This window comes from Bombus huntii, chromosome 15, assembly GCF_024542735.1.
Source record: "Bombus huntii isolate Logan2020A chromosome 15, iyBomHunt1.1, whole genome shotgun sequence".
NCBI lineage: Eukaryota > Metazoa > Arthropoda > Insecta > Hymenoptera > Apidae > Bombus > Bombus huntii.
This window is the reverse complement of record NC_066252.1, coordinates 8459815-8477389: the sequence shown is the minus strand read 5'-3', so window position 1 is coordinate 8477389 and position 17575 is coordinate 8459815. Positions and strand designations below refer to the sequence as shown.

The window sequence follows — 17575 nt, the reverse complement described above, 5'->3', positions numbered from 1 at the left end:
ATTCTGAATCGTAAAATCATAATTATACCTTTAATTAAACATAACCTCTTCGGGACATCAATTATACGTAACATCTTCAAAAAAAAAGGTAACCATATACATTTTTTATGTTCCATTTTAATTATCTAAATCAGAATCTAGATAAATTCCGGTAAAAAGTATGAAAAGTAGGAAACGATTTCGAATTGGAACAGATAGCATAACGATAGTAAATTAGAACAAATGGGAATTTGCAACCTCTTAAACTTACATTCGATCGAATTTGAAATTTAGATAAATTCTCTCGAAAAGAATGTAAAAATTGAAGAAAGAAACAAGTTGTAATTAGTAATTTGATGATGTAATAAGCAAAATTCGTATCTTTGTTTGAAATTCGTCCAAATTCCACTATGTTACCATGTTTAGCTTCAAGCGGAGTAATCCAGGCACGAATGAATGCGCGTGTAGAAGCATAGAAGCCCTTCACTGAAGCATCGTCGTACGTGCTAAGCTGTAGCGTGGATTATACACGTGTGCACACGTTCTCTTGGGGATGCAGGCCCTCCTGGATCGTTTAGAACGTGGGCCTAGAAACGAATCTACAATTATTTGTCGTAAAGTAGAACGTAATGGTTCAGTTAGAAAATTCGTTTCCTGTTTTCCTCGTGAATCTTCTCTTACGTAATCCTGAAACGTATCTTGAAATTTGATATGTTTGTTTCTTACACGTCAATGAAGTTCTAGACACGTAGTTTTCCTTTATTATACTTGCTGCAAAATACACAGAATTGCTTTAAAGTGATTCAGAATGAATATTTAAGTTTTTTATATAATAATTTTTATATAAACCACTTTAATATAAGATAATTAATAACTAGAAAAAATAGACGAAAGAGAGTATAGAATTTGATGAAGTAAATCTTAAGCCTTTCCTGTATTATTAACTATATTTTGTATAGAAATTGCTAGAAAATATTAATTAGTACGAAGATAATAATTTATTAATTCTAGAAATATTTCAAGGTACTATGGAAGGTTTAAGAATCGTAAAGAAAGTAATTTGAAAAGATCGAAATATATTTCCTCTTATTCTTGTTAGACACATACGTGTAATTTATAAGTTCTAGGAATTTAGTAATTCAGGAAAAGTTTGCTTTGAGTGTTGCGGTCGCTTGTAGCGACACCACCTTAAGGTGAATAGATCTAATTGGAGAGGGAAGTGGAACTTCGATAGTCGCATGTTGGCACTCCCGCGAATCACATTGTGTATATTGAATTTGCCATTATCTCAATATATTTTGAGATCTTTGTTATGTATTCTATCATATATTTTATCCTTTTTATTGTGGAAACCTTGTTAACATAAAGACAATCGCAGTCGCATTTGGAAAAAATTAATAGCAAAAGAGGTTCATCATACGAATAATACTGTGGGTGAAGGTTAGGATCATTTATTGTAATACGGCTACGTACAATTTAAAATTTAGTAACACATTATCGATGTATTTTTCTTTAATTATCGATATGTATTACATTATATTTATGAAGGTTCTAATTTGCAAATTCTATGACTTCTAATGAAATAAATTCATTTAGTACATTATACTTTCTCGTAAAAACTTTAGAGGAAGCATGTTTCTGTAATAAATAATTAACGAAAAGAGAACATAGCACAACAAAATTCGGTTCCAGGAGCACTAATTAACATTCGCTGCTATTGACGCATTCTATGCGTCAATTCCATTGTCCAAGTAATAACGCTAACCAACGCTGACGCAATTTTTACAGTATAGGTTATGTGCATTTGTGAAAGGCAAACAAAATAGTATCGAAGAGGAAACATTGTTACTTAAAATAAAGACGTTTTTCACGGACAAAGATGCAATTTCAATGGCGATTCGCTATATTCTAATTAACAGCGAATGTTTTAATTCAAATATTCATTTAATATATGGACAAATCTATTATAATTAGAGTGGCAGAAATTTCATATTATAATAGCTGATAAACTTTGCGTATTTTATATACTTTTCTATATTATGCGAATTCTGTGCGTTCTTGCACTTCTGCGTAAATAAAAATACGCATCCAATTATAATGTAATGCTTCGAAGATGTGATCCTAGCATTCAGTCACGAAGATACATGTAACGCTTGGCGTGGCCGCGAAGAAGGGTCGCGAGGAGTTCACGTAAGAGCGAAGGGATTGCAAGAAGGTTGAGGAGGGGGCGGAAGAAACGTTAAGACACAGGGGAGAAAGAAGGGAGAAAGCGCAAGTGCAGGCGGGAGGCTGCAGCCGGCTGTGCCGTCAGCTGCCGACAGATTTATCGAGTGGCACGTGCCGATCCGGAGCAATGTCGTTTTATGCCTTCCTCTTTCCTAGTCGGCGGCTTCGGCGAAGGCAAAAATTATTGTCGCCTTTGTTTCACCCTGGAAACTTCGTTTCATCGCCAACTGTGTCCACTGTTTGTTCAATTCTTCTGATTTAACAATTTCAAATTCCTTTAAATTAACGTTAACGCTGTCTTCAATTATGAAATTTTAGTTTTTTTTTTTACAGGGTCTACCAGAATTAATTATTCTAATAGGTTTTGAATATGTAAATTTCATATTTGGAATTAATGAATTATGATGTTATCTTTTCTGAAGTTGATTAACTGCGGATGTAAAATTCTGTTACAGACGCCAGTTATCGCCGATATTATTTTTATTCCAAACATTTATCGTGAATTTAATGTTAATTGTTTTAGAACTTCGGTTTCCTGTAAAACTTTAAACTCCGAATTTCGGATTTCTAAATATACAAATTAATTTCCTTAGATCTGGCGATGTAAAATTTGTACTTGTGAATTCGGGAACCAAAAACATCAGAATCCCTCGAAAACGAAGTTTTCATCCGACGACCTGAAACTTTCATCATCTAAAGCTTTGCAATTCTTCTAAGAAGACAGAAGTTATTGTCACCATCCTGCGATTAACCCTTAACTGTTACGATAGAACGGAGATATATTCCGACGATTCGATCACCACATAAGTAATATAATAATATATTATATATGATTTTTGCAAGTAAGAAAAGAGAAAATTTCCGGGTATTTTGGCACGACCGTGCTGGTTTTAGTTGCATGATCTCATCAATGAATCAGTTGGTCTTCAAGATTTGGCTCGCTTTTTGAGCTGACACTTCTCTGACGTATGTGTTCTGCTGTAATAATGGTGGACGTTGAAGAGGAAGTGGAAGACGGTTTAAAAAAATATTGAGCGATCGGTAGTGGTACGATTGGTAACTGAAAATTGGGCAATTTGTTACATAACCTTCGAAATTATATAATTTTCCTGATACCCTTTCCTATTTTTTAATATATCGTAAGAAAAAAACTATCCTTATGTTGCTACATAAAAATCATTATCTTCTGTAAAGAAATTTCTAGAAAAATATTTGATCTCAAATATTCTGTACAATAATTCTCTAAAAAATGGAAATTTCCTACCTCTCTTTTTCTTTCTGCGCAATAATCACTTTATCCATTGAGATATTTCTAGAAGGATATTTTAGCTCAAACGCTATACTCGATAATCCCCCGAAGAATGGAAATTCCAAGTTTCTCCCCTTCGTGTATGCCTGCACAAAAATTATTCTATTCCATTCAAAAGTCTCTTGATAGATATTCATATACTCGAAAGTAAATTCTCTATAAACGCTCAAACAGTGCCATCTCCTAAACGACATTCATATAACTTCGATATGACAAGCCAAATACTGTATCCAATAACCTGTTAAAAAATAAATGAACAATAGTGTGAACTTTCGAACTCTGCCATCTTTCAAATGGCGATCCATTCCGATCGAAGCAAGACAGAACGAACGATAACGATTTTCGTGGTGGCAGGCAGTATGGAACCGTATTAAGAGTGGCTTAAATTAATAACGACCGCTATTTTGGAGAAGCTTCCATGCTCCGTTAACCCGATTAAAGGTGAATACGGTGAACGGAGAAGATGGCATAAAGAATTCATTCGAATCTTCCAGCGTGACTGGTGCTTCGCTGATCCAATTGCCCTCGAGTAATTATGGAAACTTGGACGTTACGACAAGCTGCCGCGGATTTCGATCGTCGAGAATTTCACAAACCTATGCTTCGAGCCAAACCGATGGAAGAAAATCGGTTTTTAGTTGGAAGGAACAGGCATGGATAGGAATTACATTACGTCATGTCGTTCGTTTGCCATCTCTCTGCTCGATTTATATCGAGCTGGTTTGAATAAAATAAGTCCATAAGGATATTCCTATCTTGGTTCATTTTCGAATTTCAATTATTTGGCTGATTAAGATTAGTTTTTTTTTTTTATTTTGAGAATAATAATGTTTTCCAGGTTTAATCGAGGTGAGATTGGGTTTGGTTTCAACTGGTTTCGGTTGGTTTGCTATTGTTTGATCTGCAATCTTTTGGTTTTCGTTTGTAATTCTTGGATTCCAATTATACGATGATCTTAATCGGCCTTTTTTCAACAGGAGTTCAGTTTAGATTAAGTTTGATTTAGGTTTGGGCTGGTTTGGAGTAATGTTTTATTGCGTTTTCCAATTCGAATTATCTCGCGCGAGGAGTGTCAAAAGTTCGATCAATAGAAGTCAATATTAGAACTAATTTCACATGTGTGTCTTTCTATATTGTTATTTCATTATTCGTAATTGTAGATCCCTGGCAGTTCGTGAAAGAGTAGATAATAAATACTTTTAATTAAATTTAATTTACTTATTCGGCGAATCATGTACAATTTCTTGTCTCTTTTCTGTAAACAAATAACTGCAGTAGTATAAAATGATAATTATATACTGATAATCGAAAGTGATATATAAGGTGATACGTGTTATGTACATGCGTAATGAGTTGTATTAGTCGGAGTGTTCAGAAAATTGAAGGTTTAGAAACTTGAGTTCTCAAGAGTGTTTCTTTCCGACGGATGAACATTTTCACGTGGCTCGTGATAAATTATATCTTTAATATTGCCATTGCTATGATCTCTTTCTTCTTTTTTTTTTCTTTATAAAAGATAAAATAAATATTAACTTGGATACTTTTGTTTGAATTTTATAATTTTCAAAAATCAAGAATGTCTTCTTTTCTGTGTTTCAGGACCGCCGTCGTGAATGCAACACCGACCCTGGATCTTGGCTCCTACATGCAATAGAAAGGTAACTCGTGGCTTATTTTTTCATAATAAGAGAAAAAATTGAACTTAAATAATATCGAAGAAAAATACGTGAAAGTATATGAAAATTTCGCTCGTAAATCGTAATACAATCGGCAATATAAACGAAGCGAGTACGCTAACAGACATAAACAATGATAGTATTTCATATTTAAAAATAATATTCTATGTACAAATATATAATAAATGGTGAATCAAAGAAATTAGTTTATCTGGTGTCACTGGGTTATCAAAAGAAAAAGAGATACTTCTTCGAAGCAGAAAGTCCCTTGCAGCTTCGATAAAGACTTCGTAGCGCACTATTCACGCACAACCTTTCAAAACAATTTTCTAAAAATCTCAGAATTTTCCAAAATTAGTATTCAATGAAACTTTAACGACAAGCTACTTGGAAATTCTTTCAAAAAACCAGAATTCGTCATTCACGACGTTAATCACTGTCAATACACGCCAAGAATATTTCATGAAACCTCTTCAAACCAAAAATTAAATACCCAAATTATTATTCCATTATTTAAACTCAACTTGCCAATTCCTGCCTCAATTGCAATCATAATAACCCTTCACAAATCACTATCTCGTACCAGGTTTAACTACCCCTATAGATATTTCATAAAAGGAGAATCCATTTTGGCAAAACCACCTTCAACAACATCTTTCAATATAAGAAACCAATTTGCCAATTTCTCCATCAATTACAGTTATGATAACCCTTTCACAAATCACTGTCTCATACCAATATCACCTACAAGAATCCCGTAATACGAAAGTCCATTCGTTTCTCCTTCTTTTTTTCTCTTATTATTTTTTCTTTTTCTTTTTTTTTTTTTGTTTGTTCTAAAATCACCTTCGACATTCTTGAACATCCTCCAACATTCCAAAGCAACAAAAATTATTCCAATACGACTACAGTTTCTCTCGATGCACCTTCGAAACTTTTCTATTCTTGGTCGTCGTTTTGAACAGAACCACCCTCGACATCCTCCAACATTCCGATACTTGGTTCGATAACGTTTCCTTCATCGAACAACCGAATAACAGAATTATTCAATTCTTCAAACTATTATATGCACCATCGAAATGTCTGAACTCTCGTCTTGGTCGTCTCGATCATCGTCATCATCATCCATGTTCGTGGTCGTAGACTCGTGTCAGGGTAAGGTTGGTTCGTTCGACTCCGGTGCAAGCCGGTTGGACGTCCTAAGGAAAGAGCTGGTTGGTCGCGCACACAAAGACCATCGCAGAAAAGCTATATCGGTGGTATTTTGGTTTTGGCTCGGCTCGACCCGCGCAGTTCTGGGAGTGGAGTTCTAAAAACAGCAGAGGTAAGTCCTGCCTGCTTGTGCCTTGCTTGCTTGCCTTGCCTTTGCCTTGTGGCCGTTGCGTCTCGAGCCTTGCCACATCGGCATATTCGGTCTCTTCATCACTATCTCTTCTCTCTCACGTCGACTATTCTCTATACAAACAACAAACTAGAACAACAACAACAACAACGACTACTGCAAACCAGTATCCAGTGTTTGAGAATCCACCCTGTGCGTTCATAGAAACATTCGTAGGTGTTCCAAATATGTCCGATGGGTCTCTAGACACCATCCTTTCTCCTTCTTCTCGCCGTTCTTTCTTCCATTCTTCGTCTTCGCGATCCTGCGCACTCTTAGAGGTTCCTAGGTGTTCCAAATATGTCCGATTGGTCTCTATTCCCTTTGTTTGTACTTCGTCATCCAGCTTCTGTGCTTCCGTGGGTACTCGTAGGTCTTTCAAATATTTTTGCCTCTTTTCTACGTTATACGTCATTCTTCCTTTCATTTCTTCTGTCCGTTCTTTGTCAGGATTCCGTGCATTCGTAGAGATTCCTACGTAGGTGTTTCAGATATTTTTCGTAGGTTCTCCACTTGGTTTCTTATCTTTTGTCATTGCGATTCTTTCTAAGTATGGAGATTGGTAGATGCCCGATTGCAGCATCCCCTTCGTTCACATTTTAGTTCTTCGTCCTTGAGGTTCTGCGTATCCGTTTTTCAAACGTTTGAGATAGATTTTTCCTCTGCACTCATGGAGATTTGTAGATGTATCGAATATGTGTAGCCGATCCCTAAACTGTTCTCTCGGTTCGTTCTTTGTCATCAAACGTCTGCGTATCCATAGATACAATTTAGATGTTGCAAACGTCTCTGATTATTTTCTAGGTTATCCACTCTTCTTCCCTCGATTCGTTCTTTCATTCTTCGATACGATCTTGTGCAATCATAAAGATTCGTAGATGTTACGAATGTTTCTGTTGCAACTCTAAACTATACGTTACTCTTCCTTTGATCCATTTCTCCGTTATTCGTCATCAAACTCTTACGTATCCATAGCTATTCCAAATATGTCTTATAGTTCTCTTATACGTTCTTCCATTCTTTATCACGATTCTCTGCAGCTATAGAGATTCGTCAGCGCTGCAAACATTTCCTACAGGTCTCTACATCGAACGTTACTCTTCCTTCGGTCCACTCTGTCTTTCTTCATCGTCGCTTCCGTAGGTGTTTCAGAATACTCGTTAGCAGCCTCTCTAGGTTATCCAATCTTTCTCCATTCTTCCCCATCACGTTCCCATGCGACTGCAGCGATTGCTAAGTGTCCGAATTATGTCTGACAGTCTTCTAACCTCTCTCCTCCGCTTTTCGCCATCAAGCTGCTGCGTATCCATAGCAACTCGTAAGTGTTCCAAAAACGTCTGATAGGTTTCTAGAGTAATATATTTCTGTTCTGTCGAGTTGGTTCCCGTTCTTCGCGGCGGCAAAACTCTTTAGCGACTAGCCGATGCGATCGCTACACCGCTCTTCTTATAACTCGAGCATAGTATGCCGGTTTCATTCCCAGAAGGCACCCGGTGGCGAACCTTCTTTTAGGCACCCTCGCGACCGCCTCACCCGGATTTATTTCTTCACGCCGAAATTATTTTTGGGATCTTTTCACGCGGTTTGTTAATACACCACGCCACACCGGCATCTTCTATTCCTCTTCTCTCTCTCTGTCTCTTCACGCTTGTCGGACCTACGTTTTCGTTCGGTTCTTTCTCTTCCCGTTGCTGGTCTCGGTTCACCACTAAATGCCCGATCTTTCGCCGTACACGCGGGACCAGTTGCACGCCGAGCAGGATCAAGGAAACGTGTTCTTTTCGTCGTCTGTACACGTCGACCTATTCCCCTTTCTTCTCCAGTGGCGTTCGCCGACGTCGATCTTCCACGTTGTTTCGCCACTTCCTTGGGTCCAGTGGTATACATCTCTGCCAGTGATCGTGCGTGTATCGTACAGTCCTCAAAGCTGTTCTGCTCTCACGTGCAGGTCTCAGGCAGACGCGTATCATTCGTCAACGACATTTTCCTTACTTTCCTGTATAAGTCGTTCTCAAACGACGTCCGTCGAACCATCGTCAACGTTGCTTGCCGATTTTCTTCCATTCCACCATTGTCATCGCGTGTGTGTGCGTGTATCGTTCGATTCTACATCTGTTTTGCTTCGTCGTACGGACGTTCGCTCCACGTTGTTTCGATTGCTTCGTGAATTTTATCGACATCGTGAAATATTCGCACGTTCCGGCGCGATTATGGTGATTACGGACAAATTCGTGCGGAGAATCCACGCGGATTAAAGGGTGGAACGATCATCGGTGGTTGCGAGATCATGGTTCGTCATGGTTATCGCAGAGGTTTCGACGTAAGTTCCCACCATTTTCTAAGATCCTCGCGGGATCTAAAATTCTATTTGTAACAGAATTTTGTTTCGTTGGTCGACATCGAAGGTTTTCTATGTTTCGGATCCAGCGTTGAATTGAAATTATTATCGAATTTCAATCGTTCGCCAGGGATTTGGCGAGTGCACGTACGTTTATGTTTATGACTTCGTAAGGTGGTTGAAGGAACGATGAATTCTTAGTACGACAGCGAATGTTTCGACGAATGAACGATAAAAAGTGAAACTGAATGGCTTTGGAGATTGCGCGGGTGGAATTGTAGATTTCTTATTCGACATATTATTCGAATAATTACTTTTGAAATTCTCGAATTTTGTAATTCAAAGTTAATAGAAAGTCGAACGAACGTTTGGAACGAGCGATAGAAAATTTAATTGAACGAAGCGCGTAATACATTTTTGGCTGTAGGTACTGGCAAAGTAAGAGGCGATTCTCGTGAAAGCGTGGACGAAGAAAATTTATCGTATCGTAAATTCTTTGCTTTATCTATGGACGTAAGTGACATTAGGTTTTTAACGAATAACGTTCATGTTTTATGAAGAAGCACGAATAAATAAAGAGGAGTGTCTCGGTTCTACGCCGAATAAATTTCAACAATTATCTCTCAGCCGTAAAAGCTCGAACGTATTTACAACATTTTTATAAAACTCGTAAAGCAACTAGAACGTATCGTAGTCAAAATACTCGAGCGAATATCTTATGGAAAAGGATATTCGTGCCACGCTATACATCTTATTCTTTTACGCTGTCACAAAATAACGCGATACGATCGATTATATCGTACCTACTACGTCTTCTCGTTTAATGCAACAATATTACATTCCTCTGCTTTGAAGCTTGGATGTTGATCTGGTCCTTCCAAGCCAAGAAAATATTCCGCACTCACCTCGATCATTCTTATCCCTTTTCTTCGTCAGCATTTTATTCAGTTCAATGAAATTTCCAATCCAGAACATCGTAACAATTTCCTTCGATCGTGCTACGTAAAGTTCTCGACGTAATATTCGCTCGTTTTAAATTATTTATCGCCACTGTAAATTATCAAAAAATTATTGTTCCACGATATATATATATATAGTATTCTACGGTATCCGAAATAAGAGAAGCTATTACATAAAATATATCGGTATAAGAAATTGTTGTTAGGTATTATAAATATAGATACGAAATATAAATAATATTATTAAGAAATATTATTTTTCATTTAAAGAGTATATCGTCTGCAATCCTAGTTGATCTTTGTTGATACTCCGACAGAATACGACAATGGGCTGATATATTCTACAGTGACGTTTAAATATCGATCAATTAATTTCAAATAAATATTGCAAACGTAATATAGTCAATTTCATGCAGAAAATTGCAGAAAATTATACAGAAGAGTATATCATCCGCAATCCTAGTTGATCTTTTTTAATACTCCGACAGAATACGACAATGGGCTGATATATTCTACAGTGACGTTTAAATATCGATCAATTAATTTTAAATAAATATTGCAAACGTAATAGAGTGAATTTCAGGCAGAAAATTGCAGAAAATTATACAGAAGAGTATATCGTCTGCAATCCTAGTTGATCTTTGTTGATACTCCGACAGAATACGACAATGGGCTGATATATTTTACAGTGACGTTTAAATATCGATCAATTAATTTCAAATAAATATTGCAAACGTAATAGAGTGAATTTCAGGCAGAAAATTGCAGAAAATTATACAGAAGAGTATATCGCCTGCAATCCTAGTTGATCTTTTTTAATACTCCGACAGAATACGACAATGGGCTGATATATTCTACAGTGACGTTTAAATATCGATCAATTAATTTCAAATAAATATTGCAAACGTAATATAGTCAATTTCATGCAGAAAATTGCAGAAAATTATACAGAAGAGTATATCGTCTGCAATCCTAGTTGATCTTTGTTGATACTCCGACAGAATACGACAATGGGCTGATATATTTTACAGTGACGTTTAAATATCGATCAATTAATTTCAAATAAATATTGCAAACGTAATAGAGTGAATTTCAGGCAGAAAATTGCAGAAAATTATACAGAAGAGTATATCGTCTGCAATCCTAGTTGATCTTTGTTAATACTCCGACAGAATACGACAATGGGCTGATATATTCTACAGTGACGTTTAAATATCGATCAATTAATTTCAAATAAATATTGCAAACGTAATAGAGTGAATTTCATGCAGAAAATAGATTACAGTAGAAGACCCTTATACTAGTCGGCCATATTAAAAGTTAATGTGTCACCAAGGCGCATATTAGTCAGACAAACTCTGTAGTCTTCGGTTGTGACGCGTTGCCAGCACAATTTTGACAATCGCATCTGGCCGTAGTCGTAATATAACATTTTGAAATCGTCGGCCAACATATCTTGTTCATTAACCCTTGGCAAAGGTTTCGTGGCGTCTGCCGGACGCCGGTCTGCGTGTTTTTACGAACATTTTCTCGAACAATTTAAATAAACACTCTGAAACATGTGAGTTGTTCGATTCGAAGAACGAATTTCTTTTTCTCCGATGTTAAGCAATCAAATTCTCTTCTCGCAACGCTATCCGAGAAGATTTTCCATTGAGAAATATTCGATTCGACTCGCCAAACGTCTTATATACAGGGTGTGTTGGTAAAAATTTCAGACCAACTTTTCGTATTTCTATCATCGAAAGCGTTTTTGGATAGTCGACTTGAAAATTACAGCTGGAATATTTAGAAGAACGTGGATTAATTTCGAGCGGCTAATATTTCTGCAACTTGGAGGATTCCTATCTTTAAAAAATGCTTTTGCATGGAATAATCGCGTTTAAAGTTATATTTGGAATTTTTGGCGTTTTTTGGACACGGGATAGTCGACTTGAAAATTACAGCTGGAATATTTAGAAGAACGTGGATTAATTTCGAGCGGTTAATATTTCTGCAACTTCGAGCATTCCTATCTTTAAAAAATGCTTTTGCATGGAATAATCGCGTTTCAAGTTATATTTGGAATTTTTCAATGAATTCAGATTAATTGGCAAATACCAGCTTCTATTCTTAAAAGTCTTTCTGCATAGGATAATTGCGTATAAATGTACATCTGCGATATTTGGAAGAAGAGAAATTTGGAAAGGTCGAAGTTACTTTTAAGATGGTAAAATTTCATTCCGAATTGTTCGATTATTTTCGAAGCTACGTTTCACGTATTTGATATATTTAAGGGGCAGAGTAGAAATTTTCATTAAAATAACGTACCAAATAATATCCGACCTAAAGAGTCTTGGTTCTTTGTTTCCTGCAGATCCTATCGAAAAGATCCACGACGTGTATTGTGCTTTATCGAAATATCGAAATATTCCTTAGACTCTATTCGAATGTACTGTGTAAAATTCGTCAAAATATCTCTTCGAAGAATATGAAAGCATACAGACGGGATAATAAATGTATTACGTAATAATAAATTATAGGATAACGAAGGAATAAATTCCCACAGAATATAAATACTTAAAATTAAGATATACAGGCTGAGGCAGGGGAAATTTTTTCTTCGAATTGGATGATTTATTTGCTACGAAACACCTAGTATGTAAATGTAGATCGGCGAATAACACGCAGATGGAACGTCACATTCGTTCTTCTGCCCTTTGCTCGTCACCTTGATCATCGTCCAAATCGAACGTAACAACGACGAATACCTACTCCTCGTTCACGTTCGCATCATTGTGATCGGCTCGCTATATCTAACCAAGCTATACCATGGATCCATCGTTCTCGTCGTCTTAGCTAATTCATTTTTCAATCCTCGAAATTCCACACACATGCACCCCCATATGTAAATATTATTAGGACACCTATGGAAAATTAGGAATCAGTATGCACGAATATCGATTAGAGAATCGTTAAATCACCTTTAAAAGTTATTATTTTATTTTACATTTTAAATCGTAAGTTCTACACGTTGCGAATATGATAAAAAGTACGTACCAATTATTAATTTCGCGATAAATTTTCGAATAAAAAATAACGTTAAAAAATTATTGCGCCACTCGAATCATTAAAGGAGCCCGTTACTGTTTCAATGTCTCGTTTATATTCTAAATTATTCTAAATCATATTTGCTTTATAGCTAATAGTTTTTCAGTCCCCATAGATCTCTTCTTCACCAGTGATGCATCATTCGAGCGAGCGATCTACGAGACACGTTATCTTTATCTTTAATTTACCGTATAATTATGCTCCGTCATTTATACTTTGCTCTAATTTTCCTTTCTCTCTGCAAGTGTCTATGCTCGGTAACTGCCTGTCTTTGTAAATGCACGTATTCTAATTGTTTCGTCCTCTGTGTGATTAAATAATCGAATAAATAATTGAACCAAAGAATTGTAGAAGCTAAACGTAAGAAATTCTGAGTAATATATCTCCGGATGACCATTCTTTATCGGGAATCGTAAAGGAATTAAAAAAGAAAAAAAAAAGAAAGAAAATAGGAGAGAGAAGAATAAAAGATCGATTGGATTTCTTTGGCGAAGATTAACGTTGTAAAGGCCAAGAGTAGTTTACACGTTAAATTAGTTCGCACTTTCACTAGCCTCTTTATACGCGTTTTATCTTCTTTCACCTCGCATAATCTGTAAGAGTTATTTCAGGGTAACTTTGCTTGGTGTGCTCGCGCGCTTTTTCCCTCGCATACACGAGCAGAGAAGGGTGAATGAGGATCAATTTGTAGCTCGTCACTCGACCACCTTGAAACTGTGTTATAATGATCGACGGGTTTCACCCCTTTTTAAAGACGCACTTGGCACAGAGAAACTTTCTTCGGGGAAAGGAACACTAGGTGTCTGTGTCTCTGTTTCGATTCGACAGAGATTTTCAAAATAGTAGAAACCTCGCCGTTTTCATATCTTTTCTTGTCTTTTTTTTTTTTTTTTTTTTTTTCTTGGGAAGGAACGGAGGAACGAGAAGGTATCTTTAATTTTAGAATGAAATAAGGTAGAACTTCTTTAATTCTTGATTCTAAAGTTCTTCTATTGCGATCTTGCTCGCGTTTTCATGTAATTTCATTTAATTTATTAATTAAACGGGATAAGATCTGTTTCTGCGAGAAGGTGGTTACAAAGTAAGGGGAAGATAAGTATCACGTAGTCTCTGCGAGACAATAAGACGAACAAGCGTACAAGTACGTTGAATTAATTTACTTTGCAGACTGCAGACGCGAATTCGCGTCTTACGTACTTCATATCCCGTACAAATGTTAACTACTGTTAAAACAGTAAAAAAAAAAAAGTATTAGATATGACATTGATCGCTCGGAAAGTTCGTTCCGATTTCTAAGGAATCTGGTCGTCATAAAAAATCACGTTGAAAAGTTTCTCGCCGAGAAACCTGAGAGGTTCACAAGCATGGAATATTCGAGTTGCGTGAAAGATGGAGAAAAGTTGTGGAGCAAAATGCCACCTATATAATTGAATTTATTTTATATAAATTTATACAGGGTGGTTGGTAATTGGTGGTACAAGCGGAAAGGGGGTGATTCTACGTGAAAAAAGAAGTCGAAAATATAAAATAAAAATTTTTTTTAATTTTTCCATCGAGACAACGATCTACAGTGAGATCCGTTATAACGAGACGCGATAAAGTGGACGCGTACCGAGCGACGATTCAAAGTCGATTTTCTCGAAAACAAAGCCTCGAATGAAAAATTTTTATTCTATATTTTCGACTTCTTTTTTCGCGTAGAATCACCCCCTTTCCGCTTGCACCACCAGTTACCAACCACCCTTATGATTCAATAGATGTATATCGGATCGAAATGTAAATCAGAATGAACTTGCTGAGCGACCTTTTCGTATCTTTCCAATCGCTCCAAAGATACGCGTACCGAGCGACAATTCAAAGTCGATTTTCTCGAAAACAAAGCATCGAACGAAAAATTTTTATTCTATATTTTCGACTTATTTTTTCGCGTAGAATCACCCCCTTTCCGCTTGCACCACCAGTTACCAACCACCCTTATGATTCAATAGATGTATATCGGATCGAAATGTAAATCAGAATGAACTTGCTGAGCGACCTTTTCGTATCTTTCCAATCGCTCCAAAGATACGCGTACCGAGTGACAATTCAAAGTCGATTTTCTCGAAAACAAAGCCTCGAACGACAAATTTTTATTCTATATTTTCGATTTATTTTTTCGCGTAGAATCACCCCCTTTCCGCTTGTACCACCAGTTACCAACCACCTTTATGATTCAATAGATGTATATCGGATCGAAATGTAAATCAGAATGAACTTGCTGAGCGACCTTTTTGTATCTTTCCAATCGCTCCAAAGATACGCGTACCGAGCGACAATTCAAAGTCGATTTTCTCGAAAACAAAGCCTCGAACGAAAAATTTTTATTCTATATTTTCGATTTATTTTTTCGCGTAGAATCACCCCCTTTCCGCTTGTACCACCAGTTACCAACCACCTTTATGATTCAATAGATGTATATCGGATCGAAATGTAAATCAGAATGAACTTGCTGAGCGACCTTTTTGTATCTTTTGAATCGCTCCAAAGATACGCGTACCGAGCGACAATTCAAAGTCGATTTTCTCGAAAACAAAGCCTCGAATGAAAAATTTTTATTCTATATTTTCGACTTATTTTTTCGCGTAGAATCACCCCCTTTCCGCTTGTACCACCAGTTACCAACCACCTTTATGATTCAATAGATGTATATCGGATCGAAATGTAAATCAGAATGAACTTGCTGAGCGACCTTTTTGTATCTTTCCAATCGCTCCAAAGATACGCGTACCGAGCGACAATTCAAAGTCGATTTTCTCGAAAACAAAGCCTCGAACGAAAAATTTTTATTCTATATTTTCGATTTATTTTTTCGCGTAGAATCACCCCCTTTCCGCTTGTACCACCAGTTACCAACCACCTTTATGATTCAATAGATGTATATCGGATCGAAATGTAAATCAGAATGAACTTCCTGAGCGACCTTTTTGTATCTTTCCAATCGCTCCAAAGATACGCGTACCGAGCGACAATTCAAAATCGATTTTCTCGAAAACAAAGCCTCGAACGAAAAATTTTTATTCTATATTTTTGATTTATTTTTTCGCGTAGAATCACCCCCTTTTCGCTTGTACCACCAGTTACCAACCACCTTTATGATTCAATAGATGTATATCGGATCGAAATGTAAATCAGAATGAACTTCCTGAGCGACCTTTTTGTATCTTTTGAATCGCTCCAAAGATACGCGTACCGAGCGACGATTCAAAGTCGATTTTCTCGAAAACAAAGCCTCGAACGAAAAATTTTTATTCTATATTTTCGACTTATTTTTTCGCGTAGAATCACCCCCTTTTCGCTTGTACCACCAGTTACCAACCACCTTTATGATTCAATAGATGTATATCGGATCGAAATGTAAATCAGAATGAACTTCCTGAGCGACCTTTTTGTATCTTTTGAATCGCTCCAAAGATACGCGTACCGAGCGACAATTCAAAGTCGATTTTCTCGAAAACAAAGCCTCGAACGAAAAATTTTTATTCTATATTTTCGATTTATTTTTTCGCGTAGAATCACCCCCTTTTCGCTTGTACCACCAGTTACCAACCACCTTGTATAATTCAATAGATGTATATCGGATCGAAATGTAAATCAGAATGAACTTGCTGAGCGACCTTTTTGTATCTTTTGAATCGCTCCAAAGATACGCGGGAATTCAGGCTATATTCTTGTCTGAGCATACTCGGTGCTCAAAGTGTTAAAACTGCGTTAGTGCATCGCTCGGGTTAGCTAAAATTACAGAAACCTTCTTTCTGAGGTTGCTGGTTGAGGTGGAAAAAAAGTTGGAATAATTGCGTCAAGAATTGGCATATAGGGCGTCTGTATGGTGAAATCTGGAGGAGAAGAACAAAGGATAGAAGGAATGAGACTTAGACTGGAGGATAGGATGATGCGTGGAGGTTGATAAGGCTAAGGAGCTGTCGACAAATTCATTTGAGATTTCGAATAGAAAAATAGCCTCGTCAGCCAATCCGGTAACAAGTAGACAAAATCTATACTTTAGCGTGATAGAAGTCGGATAGTCGGATTTATAAGTAGGGAACCTTCTTCAAGGATCCTACTATTTAGCTACTTTCTTTGTCTGATCAGACGATATTTTGCAAACAGAAAGAACTGTTTGCAATGTTTTAACAAGGTTTTAAGTAAAGTTGAAATGGAGAATTTTACTCATCGTGCACACATGGCAAATAAAATATAGAAATAGTGGAATGTTTAGATAGCGAAACATCCCAATAGTAGGATATTCGTGTACCGAAACGTTTGATTACTAAAACGTATAAATAGTAAAACGCTCGAACCAATTGATATTTATATACCAAAAAATCAAATCTACGGTATGGCGGCCTCAGATCGATAGAAAAAATATTTCTGTAGTATAACTTCCAAACCGACATGTACGAGAAGAGCCTGAGAACGTTGAAGCTCAACTATCGGCGAATTATGAGCACGCAAGAATTCTAATACGTGTAAGGACAAAACACATTTTGATTTATTCGATTCTTCGCTAAAATCACCATAAAAGAGGGGCGCTTCTACTTATCCACTTATTTGCTCTATCGATTCCAAACGATGGTCGAA

At 36.7% G+C, this 17575-nt stretch overlaps 1 protein-coding gene and 1 long non-coding RNA gene across 5 annotated transcripts in view; one reads left to right on the top strand and one right to left on the bottom strand.

The window, feature by feature from the left end:
- The window catches only part of LOC126874040 (myocyte-specific enhancer factor 2), a 79981-nt gene that overhangs the window by 21658 nt on the left and 40748 nt on the right, over positions 1–17575 (top strand). For 2 of the 4 annotated variants that reach the window (XM_050635625.1, XM_050635627.1), the window contains exon 1: positions 8781–8891. The gene's annotated coding sequence lies outside the window, so the exon portion shown is untranslated. Of the gene's footprint in view, positions 1–5113; positions 5173–6404; positions 6515–8780; positions 8892–17575 lie in introns of those variants that run through there. The other 2 variants (XM_050635621.1, XM_050635619.1) reach the window with 2 other exon arrangements.
- LOC126874068 (uncharacterized) lies at positions 1415–3517 on the bottom strand. Its single transcript, XR_007692641.1, has 2 exons — positions 3470–3517; positions 1415–3265 (listed from the first exon to the last, which is right to left on the bottom strand). It is a non-coding gene; the product is annotated as an uncharacterized LOC126874068 (long non-coding RNA).